The sequence below is a fragment of the Ochotona curzoniae genome, unplaced genomic scaffold (genome assembly GCF_017591425.1).
Source record: "Ochotona curzoniae isolate NIBS_2020 unplaced genomic scaffold, NIBS_Ocur_1.0 scaffold_3890, whole genome shotgun sequence".
Classification (NCBI taxonomy): domain Eukaryota; kingdom Metazoa; phylum Chordata; class Mammalia; order Lagomorpha; family Ochotonidae; genus Ochotona; species Ochotona curzoniae.
Genome location: NW_024467115.1, coordinates 39772860 through 39788010, shown reverse-complemented (window position 1 = coordinate 39788010; position 15151 = coordinate 39772860).

The window sequence follows — 15151 nt, the reverse complement described above, 5'->3', positions numbered from 1 at the left end:
AAGACACAGCAAAACCGGCGTGGCGGCTGCAGCCGCGCAACAGCCACACCATCGCGAGGCGTGCTCTCTCTTTCTGAGGCGCGCTCTCTCTCCCCCTCCCCGGTTCTCTGGCTCCCTTATATATTGGGTAACCCGGCCAATCGACGTAAAGGTCACCTGTGCACGCAGCGGGCAGGCCAATCATCACACAGATCACGCGCTGTCCACTCGCCATCCACGCACCCCTGGGCCAATCACAGCAGACTTCCTGTGACTTGTTTTTTCTACCACAGGAGGAAGCAGTAGTCCGGCGCCGTCCGTCTAGGGTGTGGGATGCAGGCTCCCTACAGTTTTGATTTCCTGGCTTCAGCCTGGCCCACTTGCAGCCATCTGGGAAGTGAGCCAACAAAAGAAAAATCTCTCTCTTTTGCTCTCTCGCTTTACCTCTAAATAAGTAAACACATCTTTAAAAAACTAAACTTATCTTTCATTTATTTTTCCACAAAGTTTGTGCAGCCTCCTTGAACATATAAAGTATTCTTCTGAGTGAAAAAATAATAACAACGAAATATTAGATGGCTTATTGGCTTGTCACCCCATTCCTAGAGCATTCTGACATGAGAAAATTATGGAGACAGGAAGCAGAGGTGGTCATGCAGATCTCCCTGGATGGCACAACTACATAGAACCAAACACACAGAGAGAACTGGTAAGATCTGAGAAGGTTGGTGGGGCACATCCTGATTGGTTTCTTGGTTGTGTTGCTATTCTATATTCAGGCAAGGTTAAGGATACAAGGGTCCACTCTGTTCTAATTTTTGCAGTTGTGCGTGAGTCTACAATGATTTCCCAATGAAGAGCTTCAAGCACACACGAATTCACCTCCCCTTTTTTGGTATTGGGTTGAATGGTTCTGGAGCAGATCCTGACCTCTTGGTTTTTCACAAACATGGCAGCTGATGCTGGGGCTCAAGGACACCTGGGAGGCCTGTCTAGAACTCGGATTACTGGCGGGCTGTCCTGTGTGGCTGAGTTCAGGCATAAGAATCCCTCACAGAGTCGTTCTTACTCCATGAGCCAGTCTATCAACTTCATCCTCATAAAACAGAAGTGCGGCTGCCATATCTGATAGCCCAGGCTCAGTAAAAGGAAAACAGTCATTTTCTTTAACGGAAAGACTTTCTCACACCGGAACCTTAGAAACAACACAGTTTTATGGACTTGTTGATGTGCGTGAGCATGGGAGATAGTAAAAAGTTTCAATTTCCTTGCTGGAGTTGTATTTCTGGCTGTGAGTTTCCAATCAGCCCTCAGACATTTGCTCTCTGGACGCTGACAGAGAAGTCTCTACAAGCACTCCACGTGTGAGCTCAGGGTTTTAGCAGCTGTGCTTGTGTTGATCTGCTAAGATCTGGACTGTGAAGGAGATGTTATGACATTGAAGATGTCACACACTGAATTCCATGAGGATTCAACCTCACAGAGGTCTGTCTGTAGGAGTGTAATGCTGAAGAGGGAAGGTTCTAAATGGTGTACCATGGAACTGGCATTGTTCCGACACCCGGCCCAGCGCTCACTGCTCAGAAGTCGGTAGTGGTGTTTTAATCATTTGTTTGCTTCCTAACAAAGAGAAAGGATCAGCCATGCCCCTCTCCACGTTGCTGTAGCAGCATCCCAGGGAGCTGCTCACTTCTGCTCTCACAGGTGTACAGATGAACACACCAGGAAATTCCCATGTGGCAAAGGGATTCTAAGCAGAAAGCCGAGTTTGGCTGGGGGCGGGGGGAACTGAGCCCAGCCTCTCCCACCTGCTCCTGTAAGCTTACTCAGCACCCAAGCAGCAAGCCTTCAAACTCTCCTTGTGCAAACTTCCATCACACTTCTTTGTTCCCAAAATTCTCATGCGTGGTCATTCATCTTGTGTGCCATGCACAGAAACAGGCTCGCACACCTTGATGTTGCCAGCTTAAATAAGCCTGCAGGTAGGGTCTCAAGAACTGATTTGAGGTTGTTCCACAGTTAATTTTCAGAAGACAGTGACAGCAGACTTGGCAATTATCAGTCAGTTTCATCTGCACAGAGTAGTGACACTCAGGTACCATGCATTTTACTGGGGGCACTGACATTTTTAGAAGCAGCAAGAAGGAAATTACTTACTTCTAGGACATGAGCTTTAAGGAGATTTCATTAAAAAACATACTAATTTTAAGTTGCTAATTTTCTAACCTTCTTAAATGTTTAATCTTCAAGCATCTAAATTCTGGCAAACTTTAAAATGAATAAAAGTTTCTACAGAAAGTCATTAAAACAAAGTCTTCTTTCTGTCTGTGCCCACATGCACGAGCCGGCAGAGAAGAGGGTGCTGTGACACCGCAGCTGGTGGCACCCACAGGGGCATCTCAGAGCCTGAAGTTAGCAGTGTTGAGCGCCCCAAGATTTGCAGTGCTTCTTCTGCAAGATGAACCTGGCTTTCCAAGAATCAGATACCCAATGGGTGACTAAATAAGCAGCGAGCTGACTGCTTCTGCCCACCTCAACGTACTTTCCTCGGTCTTCCAAAGATCTCAAATTCTCATGGAAGAACCCTCTGCAAACAGCAAAGGATCACTGACCCAGAACAAATAACTTAATAAGCCTTGGTAATTATATTTGGGTCATTTTATTTTAAACTGTGAAATAAAAAACTCAGTTCACATTAGTGCCACAATCACGGTAGCCAGACACTGGAATGTCCTTGATACATTGCTGTCTGTGAATGCAACAGTTTTCTTTCTACACACAAGTTTCAACTGTGTCCATTTTTAGCACACTCTTTGCCTTATAACCTCGCTCTAGGACTGGATTCAAGACAGAGCTCTTCTTATCCCCTTGGCAGCGGCTTGGGATGTTATGAACTAAAGGATGCAAGTACCTTTTTACAGGTAACCCATGTTCCTTAGGGACACTGCTCAGGATGAGGCTGCCTGGGCCTGACCCTGTGTGTGGTGAGGAGTGGCCAGGGCATGGCCAGATGTCAAGAATGCCGCCACCTGCCTGTAATTACATGGGTTCTTAGCATGTGTCACACATTGGATGAAGTCACCAGAACCTCCTGGAAACAGAGAGAGTGAGTGCTAAGCTCAAGGAAGCCCTGGCACAAGTCTGGGAGATGGCAAGATTGAGAAGAAGGCCAGAAAGGAGACTGTTTTCTCTCGACATGTAAGCTGGTAGGAATCCCAACTCCCTCAACACACAGGGCGTTAGGGTTCGAGAAAAATAGAGAGCCGAAGAAGAAAACCCAGCACACATATATTTATTTTAACATTCTTAACCGCCTTAACAGCAGCACATTTGAAAAAGAGTAATGCTATTCTTCTCAAAGGGTTTTTCTCCTAGAAGTGTTTCTTATATTTATCAGAAGACAAATATTTGTTTAGCTCAGGTTTTATAAGTTGCATAGAATGTGTGGTAATAGTGAAACCACGAACATTATTTATGCATCAATTGAATCATAAAAGGAGACCAGAAGTGGGTTCTTCGTGAAAGGCGTTTGGCATACTGATCAAGATGCATCCTGGGATGACAGCTTCCTGTATCTGTGTATGCCAGGGTTGGGCTCCCAGCTCTGCCCTGGATTCTGCCTTCCTGCCAATGTGCACCTGGGAGGCAGCCGATGGTGCGCCAGGCCTGGGTTCCTCCTTCCTTCCATTGGCCATGTTAAGCAGGACTATTTTGGCATTTGGGGAATGTGCCAGGAAATGAAAGTCAAAGCTCTCTCTCTCATTTGTTCTATCCTCTCTTGTCCTCTCTCGCTCCATCTCTCTGCCTTTCAAATAAAATTTCTAAAAAGTAGATTTAATAATTTTTGTACGATGTGTAATTTTACCTTTAAATAAATACTATGGTTTATATTGATTTTCAGTGGGTGAATCTCCATACACACCCATAGGACATGCTCCCACTTTTATAACCATGCAAACACAATGCTTTGACCTCTACTATGGTGTGTGTAGTCAAGACTTTGCAGTGAACCCAGTCAGGTACCTGTGCTCTGCAGGAAGAGCCAGGTATTGCTCTGAGATGTCACAAGTCTTTGTGTCCTTTTCTTTGGAACATTCCCTCAGCTTCTTTCCTCCAGGAGCTTGATGTTTTTGAGAGCCTCGGTGTTCTTCCCCCCTTTTTAGTTGCAGGCTCCTTGGGTTGGCTTTGTCTGAGGCTTTGCCATGGGTCAATTTGGGAAATGCATTCTTAGCCGGTGTTCTCGGGAACCAGACCTGGGCACCCGCCAGTTCCTCAGCAGTGGTGTGCATTTGTGGTCTCCCATGAAGGTTCTGGTCAACTTCTCCACGTGGAGGAGGAAATGGATGGGCAGGCTGTGGAGTGAACCTTTAATGATTTTCATCAAATCATCCCCTTAGATTTGCCAACCGTTTCTGGCTTTTGATTTTCATTGCAAAGCATGCAGAGCTTCCGTACTCCAACATCAGTACTGCCTTTCTGTTTACACATGGCGCTCGCCTGCAAGAAAGATGCAATTCTTCCTCCCTACGTGTTGATGTGCTTGCTTAATTATTGACTTCTGAAATGCACTTGTGACTTCATTGCCCAAATCTGCATAAGATATGTGATATTTTTGTGCTCTAGACTTTGTAAAATACCTTGCATGTGTAAATATGTGCACCTATCTATACAAATTGTGTGTTCATACTTGTGTGTGTGTCAGCTAAGGAATACAACAAATGTAGCATGAAGCCAAGACCAATATCCTAAAGGAAAAAATTACCGAGGCCAAAGAGGTCTTAAAAATGTCATCCTGCCCATTTTGAATATAAATAAAGCACGTTTAGCTTATTCTCAACCTAGGCAGTCTCCAGTCTGCTCAAAATACAGGGAGCTGTGTTTAAACTGATGACCATCAGTCCATCTCCCACTGTGGGAGACGCTGCAGGGAAGACATTCAAAGCCCCATCATTATGATTTAACATTTACTTGCCATCATAAACGTAGGCAGAGAAGTGTGATAAATAAAGCCGTGCCTGCCCAATAAGGCCGTGTGCCCTCGGGAGCTCTGTGCCATGAAGAATGGTGAGTGTGCTCCGTTAGAGAAGCTGCTTTTATGACGTCGTTAGGAGACTACCGAGGAATTCTGCCTCCTGTGGATTTGTTTCCAATGTGTTTGTCGGAAATAGCCCACAGTTAAACAACAACAAAAGCCAAAAGCTACAGGCACAGGAGGAAGGGGAAGGTGACTAGTGGACTAGTAGAAGGCGACCCCTTCCTGAGCTGAGTTAACGAGCACGGTCTATCCCTTAACCAGAGGTAAAGCCCCTGCCAATCCTACCCCAGGTGTTGATGCACAGCATGCCACGCTGAGCGGAAACCCAGGAGCTGAGACCCCGCCATGGCCTGACCCTCAGCGTGTGTAGACGTTGCGTGCTACCCTCAGACTCCTCACTAGCTTTTCTCGATGCTCTGCGTCAGAACTGTCTTTACATGAACATCTCCAATGAGTCCTCTCTGCCTGGGCTCCAGAACATACTTCACCCCGGTACGTGTACCTCCATCATGCTACAAAGGGCACTTTCAAATTCTCTTGATGGGAACTACTTTCAATGAAAAATATGTACTTTTTAAAACAGAAAAAAATCTAATACAAAAGCATCTTAGTTCTTTCATTAATTTAAATAATCAAAGTAAGGTGAGCCCAAAAGGCTCGATCTCTCTAGCATAAGAAAAAAAATTCTCTTATAAAATAGATCAATGTCCTAGAGCTTTTTCCAGCATGTCTAATATCTTGATTCTTTAATACTGGCATGAAGAACTATATACATTTATAAGGCGTCATATTTGAAGTACGCATGCATTATGAAACCATTAATTCCAGCAGAGAGACAGGTATTACCTCACACTGTTGTCATGCACGTGGTGAGAGCTCTTCCCGTCCTGCCCTCATGTGTCAGGAATCTGATCCAGAGTTGGCCTCGGTCATCATGTCGTGTAGTGGCTATTTTGAACATATTTCTTGTATCTCACAGGAATTTTACATCTCCTGGCAAACATCCTCATACCACCCACAGCCACCACTATTCTGTTCTCTGCTTCCATGAGACCAACTTGACTGCACATGCAAGTGGGGTCATGCGGTGCTTCTCTCTCTGTGCCTGGCTCACTTCCTTGGATTCATCCATGTTTTCATAAAAGAGTTTTTCATTTTTAAGACGAACTAACATTCCTTTGTGTACATGGCATACTTACTTATGCATTCACCCTTAATGGGCACTTAGGTTGATAACTTGATCATTAGGAATCAGGCCGTAATCAACCAGGTAATGCAGATATTGCTGATAATCTGCTTCTTTATTATGTATATTATATATGTGAATATATGAACATATGTATATATGAGTAGATTGTTGCGGCATATGGTAGCTCTATTAGCGTTTTTAAAGAACCTCTGTGTTATTTCTATGATTGTTACTTTATGTTTCCATAATTTTTGTCTTTCATAATTACTGTGTCAGCCTACGTTCCCACCTGCAGCGTGTCCCTCACGACCTCATGACAGCTGTCATCGTTTATCCTTTGCTAACTTCCCAGCTCACTTTCTCTGAAGACACATTTTGTTGTTGTTGCATTGTTCTGCTTTACAGACCTGTTGGTCACTGGTGTGTCTGTTTGTTGAGACTGTCCGCCAGTTTTCCATCTGGTTATCTGTTTTGTGTTTATCAAGTTCCGCTTGATGTTGGGTTGTTTGAGCTTTCCGTACACTCCGGATACTAACCCTTTGTCACACACCTCACGTATTTTCTCCTATTCTAAAGCTTGCCTACTTGCTCTGTTGATTGCTTCTTTGCAGAATTTCCTTTGTGTAGTGCAGTCTGGGCTGTGTACTTCTCTCTGTGGTGCCTGTATTTTGGACATCTGTCGCCGGGGCATCCTAGCGCTCTCCTGCCAGATATGCTTTCTGGTCTGTCCTTGCGTAACGTGAGTTAAGAGTCTCATTTCACTCTTCTCGTGAACGTCCAGTTTTATCAGCACCACATGTTAAACAGACTATCCTTTCCCCATTGCACATTCTTAGAACTTCTGTTTGAACTCAGTTATTTCCGGTTCTCTCACCTGTTCCATTTGCCCATGGGTCTGTTTTAATTCTGTGGTCATGCTGTTTTGATTGCTGCAACTTTATGGTGTCATTTGGGGTCAGATAGGTGGATGCCACCAATCTTATTCTTTTTGCCCAATGTTATGGAGAGCGAGAGAGACCATGCTGGACACAAGTGTAGCGTGTAAGGAGGACTCTTTAAAGATTTATTTTTATTATTTTTTATTGGAAAGGCGAATATACAGAGAGGAGAGACAGAGAGGAAGATCTTCCATCCAAAGATTGACTCCCCAAGTGACCGCAACGGCCTGATGCTATGCCGATCCGAAGCCAGGAGCCTCTTCTGGGTCTCCCACGCGGGTGCAGGGTCCCAAAGCCTTGGGCCGTCCTCGACTGCTTTCCCAGCCCACAGGCAGGGAGCTGGAAGGGAAGCGGGACTGCCGGGATTAGAACTGGCGCCCATATGGGATCCCAGGCGGGCATGCTAGGCAAGGACCTTAACCACTTGCGCCACCGCGCCGGGCCCAAGGAGGACTCTTTATTAGCCAGGCGTGGCTACACAGTTCCTGCTACCCACGCAGCAGCCAGGGATTTTTTTTTCAAACCATCCAAATAACAGACCATGATCCGGTCAGCATGCAATACAAACCATCCAATAAACTTAGGTTCAGACCACAGCTTAAGCCAATCAGCTGGCAAGAGTGTTCATAGGAGCAGACAGCTATTGCTCCAAACTCAGTTCAGGAACCAAATCGCAGTCACAGCTGTCCACTGCGAAGGGACACTCTCACCCTGCTGCACCCCATCACACTAAGGACTGTTCGGATGTTTGAAGTCTTTTATCACTGCATTCAAGTTTTAGAAATTTCTCCCTGTGTCTGTGACTGTGGTGTCTTATGATTCAATGCTTAGTGGAAGCTGTTAAAAACACTCTCCCATGTCTAAAATTACAATGCCTATGAGAAAATTAAAAAAAAAAATCTGAATACAGGTCTAGTACAAACTCCAGGTAAGAAAAACAAAATAGGGTGTCTCTGCCCCTCCCCTTTCGAGAGGCACCCCACCTCCCGGCTTTCTCTCTGGAGGTGCTTTCCCCTTCCCTCCCCGTTCACTGATCATGTGGTCCATTCACAAATAAACTTTTCTGTCTGTAATAGAAAAAAATAAAAGTAAAAGCTGTGTTCACCACCACCCCCCCCCCCACACACACACAACTCAATGCCTTTAAGATCTATTATTGTAGAGCAACTTATTTTGGATTTTAGAGTTCAAGACTCCAAAAGCAAGTTTTAACATTCATTGTGCACAGCAGAAGGCCTTGTATGTCACTCAGTTGGCTAATCCTCCTTCTCCAAGCACCAGACCCCATATGGGTGCTGGTTTGTCACCCAACTGCTCCACTTTCCATCCAACTCCCTGCTTGTTTCTGGGAAGGCAGTGAAGGATGGCCCAAAGCATCAGGACCCAGTGCCCACATGGAAGACCTGAGGGAGTTTTCTGTCTCCTGGCTTTGGACTGGTTTGGTTCTTTCTGACTGCTGGTCATTTGATGGGTGAACCAGCAGTTGGAATATCTTTCTTTCTGTCTCTCCTTCTCTCTGTAAACCTTTCTCTGCACATCAGCTTTCTATTCCTCACATAATAAAACCTTACAGGGAACTAGCAGTGTGGTAGAGCTAAGCTAACACATGCACTGCCAGCAGTCAATACAGGAGTGACAGTTACAGCCCAGTTACTCCACTTCTAGTTCACATCCCTGCCAATGTGCAGGTGAAATCAACAGAAGGAGGCCCAAGTATGTGAGCCCCTGCCATCACGTGGCAGAGCCAGATGAAGTTCCCAACTCCTGGCTCCAACATGGCACAGCCCCAACCATTTTAGCCATCAGATAGAAGACCTTTTTCTCTGCCATTCTGATGCTGAAAGAAATAAATTAATCTTAACAACAACAACAAAAAAGTTAAATTGGGGTCCAGGATGATATCCTAGTGGTTAAATTCCTTAACTTGTGTGTGTCGAAATCCCATGTGGATGCTGGTACATATCCCAGCTGCTCTAATTCCCATCCAGCTCCTTGCTTGTGGCCTTGGAAAGCAGCCAAGGACTCTCAATGCCTTGAGATCCTGCACCCGTGTTGGAGAGTCAGAAGAAGCTCCTGGCTCCTGGCTTTGGATCAGCTCAGATTCAGCCACTGCAGCTACATGGGGGAGTAAATCAATGGATAGACTATCCCCCTGTACTTCTCTCTGTAAATCTGACCTTCCAGTAATAAATAAATAAGTAAGTAAATAAATATCTTCAAAAATGTTAAATTGAACCTCCAGCTTCCAGGACTGATATTGACTTTCCTTACTGAAAATTGAAATGATAGAAGATAAATTGTGTTGATGATAAAATAGATAATAGAGAATGGAAATGTAAGATACTGGAAACAATTTATGGATGGAAAAATTAAAAATGTTTAATTTGATGAAAAAAGTTTGAAATTCCTTCACAGTTCTTTCATATTTTGCGTTAACCATGACCTTTCAGAAATCTTCTGATGCAGTTCCACACCAGTTGTGGTTACAAACCGAAACCCTGAGGGCCAAGAGGCAGTTGGCAGAAGTGGATCCGAATCCTCCTCAGTGGAGGACTACCGGGCCTGAACACATCCTTACCACTAAGTCCAAGAAAATGAGTGAGCGACACTTACCATGCATAAATAAAAATCACAAGGTAGCAGCCATGTAGAAGCGGCTGAAGAGAGGTAATTGCTGGAGGAAAGCTTTATTAAACTATGTATGTCCAGACAGGGTAGAATGTTAAAAGATGAATAATTGAAAAAGAGTGACATCAACAGCCTATCTTCTACAACTCACTTAAAATCAGTTAATATGTTAAAGAGAATGTTAGAGAAAGTTGAGAAAAGAACTAATGAGTTGTCAGATAGAACTGAAGAAGTCATGCAGAATGTAGCACAGAATAAAAAGAGTGGGGCAATGTAAGATTGCCCCACAAAAGGTCAAATATATAAACATCTGCCTACTATGCTCCTGGAAGGAGAAAAAGAGGATAAAGAATTAGAATCAACATTCAAGATATAATAACAATGGCTGGAAACTCCCCAAAGTATTGACATTCTTATAGTCATGAAGTCCGATGAATACCCATCTTTTAAAAATCCGCATATTGTTCTGAAATTGTAGAAAAGTGGTAATCCAAAGTAGAAAAGAGAAAGAACCATGAAAAACACAACAATACACACACACAAAAATGAGGATTGGCCTGCTGATGTCTCCACAAGGAAAGCAGAAACGTCAGGGAGCGTCAAGCTTTGAGCGAAAGGAACAGACAGAGCAGGTGTCCAACCTTTTCAAGGATGAGGGTGAGGGAAAGACACGTCCACAGAAGGTGGACCTGAGCAGACACTCCCCGCAGGAAACGACCAGGATACAAGGACCTTAGCCCCATTCAACAGCAATGACCTGCTGCCCAGATTCTGACCATGCCTCCCGGCTGCCTGGTGGCCTCTGCATGGGAGGGAAGGAGACTCCACTGGAGGTGCCTTTTACCCAGGCGCAGACAGGGTATGCTAAATCAGGAAAAGCCATCTGTCAAAAACTTGCTGGAGACATGGTCAAGGATGCCAACTGGATAACCCAGAGTACTGTACCACAGGGCCACTTCTCCACATTCCTTCTCAGACCAGAATCTGTCTTGAATCCGGTCAGTGTGTCTCATTCACTGTTTTGGAAAAGAGCCAGCTGTGGACGAGCAGTGCCACCACTCTCACCACCTGCTGGGAGCCAGGATCTCTCTGGCAGGTCTGGGCTGGCTAAGATAGCCTCACAAGGGCCAGCTGTGGACGAGCAGTGCCACCACTCTCACCACCTGCTGGGAGCCAGGATTCTCTCTGGCAGGTCTGGGCTGGCTAAGATAGCCTCACAAGTTTGCACTTCTCTGCCACAGCCTCATCACATCCTTTACTTAACGTGTTTCCTTCCAGGGCACCTGCCACTTCTCTACCGTTTAGTGATCGATTACTCGAATCGTTGTTTACTTTCTTCATCATCAAAGCGGAAATTGAAGTCTGACATTTTTTGTCATCTTTATTGCATCTGTTTTCCAGGACATTAAATCAGAAAATGTGCTGAATAAAGGAAAAAGTACAAGGGTCTTCTTTAAAATTGGGATTTAATCAGCAAATGGACTAAAATACACAAAGGAAAAAATTGCATGAGAAACCAGGATAAAGTTAAACAAAATGTCATTGCTTTAGGAAATATGATAATTTTAAAAGAAATCTTAAATAATATGCAGCTACACTTTATAAATTAAGAAAATGTAGCCAAATTGCCAAAAATAAACTCAACATGTAGAGTTGCATTTCTATTTCATAGCAAGTGATTTAATATTTAAAATAGGATAACATTTAAAAAATAAACAATATATAAATGCTCAGAATGAACCCAAAGTAAAAAATTAAACATTCTGTTAATATAACATGCCAAAAATATGTACAACATTTAAAGAAAGATGTTAAAGGTGATCTAAATAAAATGTTAAACACAGCAACATTTTGTGTAAGAATTGAACATTGAGCATAAATCAATGCAGTTCCAATAAACTTTCAAAAACGTTTTTACAAATTTCAAAAATCACTTCTAACTTTTGAAAGGAGGGATATCTAGGCAAGAATCCAAGGCTCTGTTGGAGATATGAGACTTTGTTATAAAATAATAGCCATGAAATTATAAATACTCAAGTGATGGCTGTCACAGAACACTGTGAAACATTAGTTATTAAGGCGGTGTGGCAATAAATGAAAGTAAACAAACCTACTGAGAGTCGAGGAGCAGGTGCACACGCACAAAAACGACTTATGAAGGAGGGCACGTAGGCAACCAGGGGAAATTATGACCATATCAAATGCTTATTCAAATTGTAAAATAATGAAACCTTTGCTAACATTTTAAAGGAAAAAGTAAAACCTGCTACAATATCTGTGAATGATGAGATTTCTGAAAAAAAAATTCAAAAGCAAAAAGTGGGTAATTTCAACCTCATCGAAATGAAAAAAAAAATCTATTAATCTGAAGATAGTATAAAATGAAATAGCAAGCTATGACCAAAGAAAAGGTATTTTTAACACTTGAAATGAATGAGTAGGTCACATAATATTTGTAGAAAGTGAAAATATTTGCAAACCGTGAGACAAACTATCCCATGGAAATATCTGTCAAAAAATCATAATATTCCATATGATTACATATTACAAAAATGGAAGACACGATTTATCCCTAAATATACGCCACTCATTGTATTCATGAAGAAGATGAGAATTTAATGCATGTAAAATATATTTCACTGCCATCATATTGCAAATGTGAGTGAGGTGTAAATTAGTACAAACACTCCAATATAATTTGTATTTCCTTATAAAGCTGAATAAAAGAATTCCTTATGACTAATCTAGCCTCAGAGAAAATATTGCTGAGGAATATTGGGAAGCATATAAGAATGTTATTACAGCACTGCTTGTAATTTGCACGTTTATCCTCAGTGTAAATTACATATTCCTGGCAAAATATCTTTTCAGTAGAATGCTACAAAGTAAAGAAAATAAAGTAACTAATCAGTGAACAGAAACTACTGCCATTCCTGTGTATGCAATATGATAACACCACAAGGACAGTACAGTGGTGGTCAGCAAGAAGCTCAGGGATTGGGTCCCTCCAGACAGGATGCAAAGTCAGGGAGGGACACAGAAGAATCCACACATCTTCGGGCAATCACCTGCTCCTGAGTACCAGGATATTTCAAGCTCTGCATAGTCTGTGTGTGGTGCCTTCGTGTCTTGCCGGGCACATCCACCCTGTCAGGCATGCTGCACCGTCATCAGGTCGACTTCCTTTTCTGTGGGTTTCTGTTTGATTCCGTGAGTTTCCTAAGCAGTCCAAAATAACATCCTGGCCTCAGGGGCCCTTCCCGCATACACTTTCAGCTTTTGTGTTTTTTAGAGCTACATTAAAACAAATTATTATATGTTGTGTTAATAAGATGCGTGCAACATAGAAAATGACAGGAATTCCGGTTTGGGAAGTTCTAAGCCTCTATTTCCATATTCCAAAATGACAAAGCAGATAGTAGCATGAACACATGAGGCAAACATATATAAAATAAACACGTGAAGATATATTATAATATTTAATTATTTCAAGAATGCTGTTCCTCTGACATGTGTTTATGGAAATTACATGGCAGAATCAGCTAATCAGACAGTATCTAACCCTATCATTGCAATGCTTCTTTTACTATAATTTATAAAATACATCCTCAATTTTAATATGTGAGAGTGGTCTCTAAAGCTATGCAAGAATTTTGCCAGTTGCATCAAGTGGCACAAATATTAATTCTACAAAATATCTTACTTGCAAATTTACTCATGTTCTCCCGAAGCAAATGGCATTAACGCAGTTACAAATTTGCATTATAAATAGATTTTTTTCCCCAAATAATCTCTCTCGGTTTCATGCCTCCAACTAAATAATCCTGAGATGTTTGCATTGGGTTATTTAGAAAATGATAATCATAATAATTACCATATTTCCTGAAGGACCAATAATCTAACAATTAACCCACTGAAATAGAAACCTATGCCTATCATCTTGTCCTGCTGGTGAGCTAAGACACAAGTTGTTATTCCACAGATTAAATGAGAATGACATACATGGATAGACATGCAACACACATTCAACAATAATCACACAGGGAGGTCTGAGCTGTTCTGAAACAAAGAATTAACTAGGAGATTTGGATTAAGTTGGATTTTATCCCAAGGACAATAATCTTATTTTGTTTCAACCTGATGAGATGGCACCACCTAAATGCACATCAAGATTTACAGCAATGTCCTCAGACCCACAGCAAAGCAGAGCGGGGCAGTGTGATTCTTTCTAAACCATGAAATCAAGCTAGAATCTCTCTCTCAATCATCTCAGGAGCCTATGCTGCCGGCACCTTGTCCAAGTCAAGTTAAACTACAAAAGAAGTCGTTTCTGCAGCCACAGACCAAACAGCGCTACCCAGAACACTGGAATGCATCAATTCAAGATTGCTTTGAGGCCAAGTCACAGAACCACAGGTCAGTATCTGCTGAGAAAGAGAAGGATGTTGTCTTTGCTCATGGTCCCAAGAAACAGGGAGGTAAACAAGGACAGAGAGGAGCCCCTACCCTCAATACAGACATGCAGGGAAGGAAATTGAAGGAGAACATGGGAGGCCCAGAAGTTTCCTTGTTTTAAGCAAACCTTGTTGAATTATGGCGTGGCCAGCCCAAAAGCTTCCTTCCTTTGCTGGGAAAGCAATGCCAGTGAAAGGAAGACTCTGGTTTCTGGGGCAGACAGCATCCAGGGAGAATGTGCCATATGATCTGAGAGTAGGCCTGAAAAGTACACCAGCACAATGGAAGAGCCCGTTGGGAAGCATCTGTAAGCGACACCTGCCAGGTCCACAGTGCTCAGCAGACTGGCCATCCTGACAGCCAGGTGCCCTCTTAACATCCAGCCAACATGGCTGCAGGTGGGGTGTGTGAAAGTGTAAGCAACTCCATAGGGAGGACGTGTTGTCCGCCGAGGATCGGCAACATTGCAGGATGCTTTCTGGTGAAATGCTACAAAAATAACTTCCAGAAAAGAAGGTGAAGTATGCCATCAGTCAGTAAACCAAACCTAAGAAAAGAAAGTGTAAACTCTACTTTCTGCTAAGGTACAAATGTACCTTACAAGCACCAGCTATGATGACATGTGATGGTTATGGCTTCTGATAACCACTAGATATTTTTTTCTTTAATTTTTTTTAAATTTTTATCTTTCATGCTGCACTTCCATAGGCTCAGGGATTTCCCGTTATCCTCTCCACTCTCCCCTCACCCCCTTCTCCTGCCACATGCTACAATTTTACCCTACATTGCTACAATAGTGTCCTCCTTCAACAGCAGTCACAAGTCCCTCGTCCTGCTAATGAAGGGTACCATGACCTTGTAGCTATAGACAGTGGTAGAAAGCTCGTCCCAGCATTCTACTGTCAAGATACATTGAACAGTTTCATT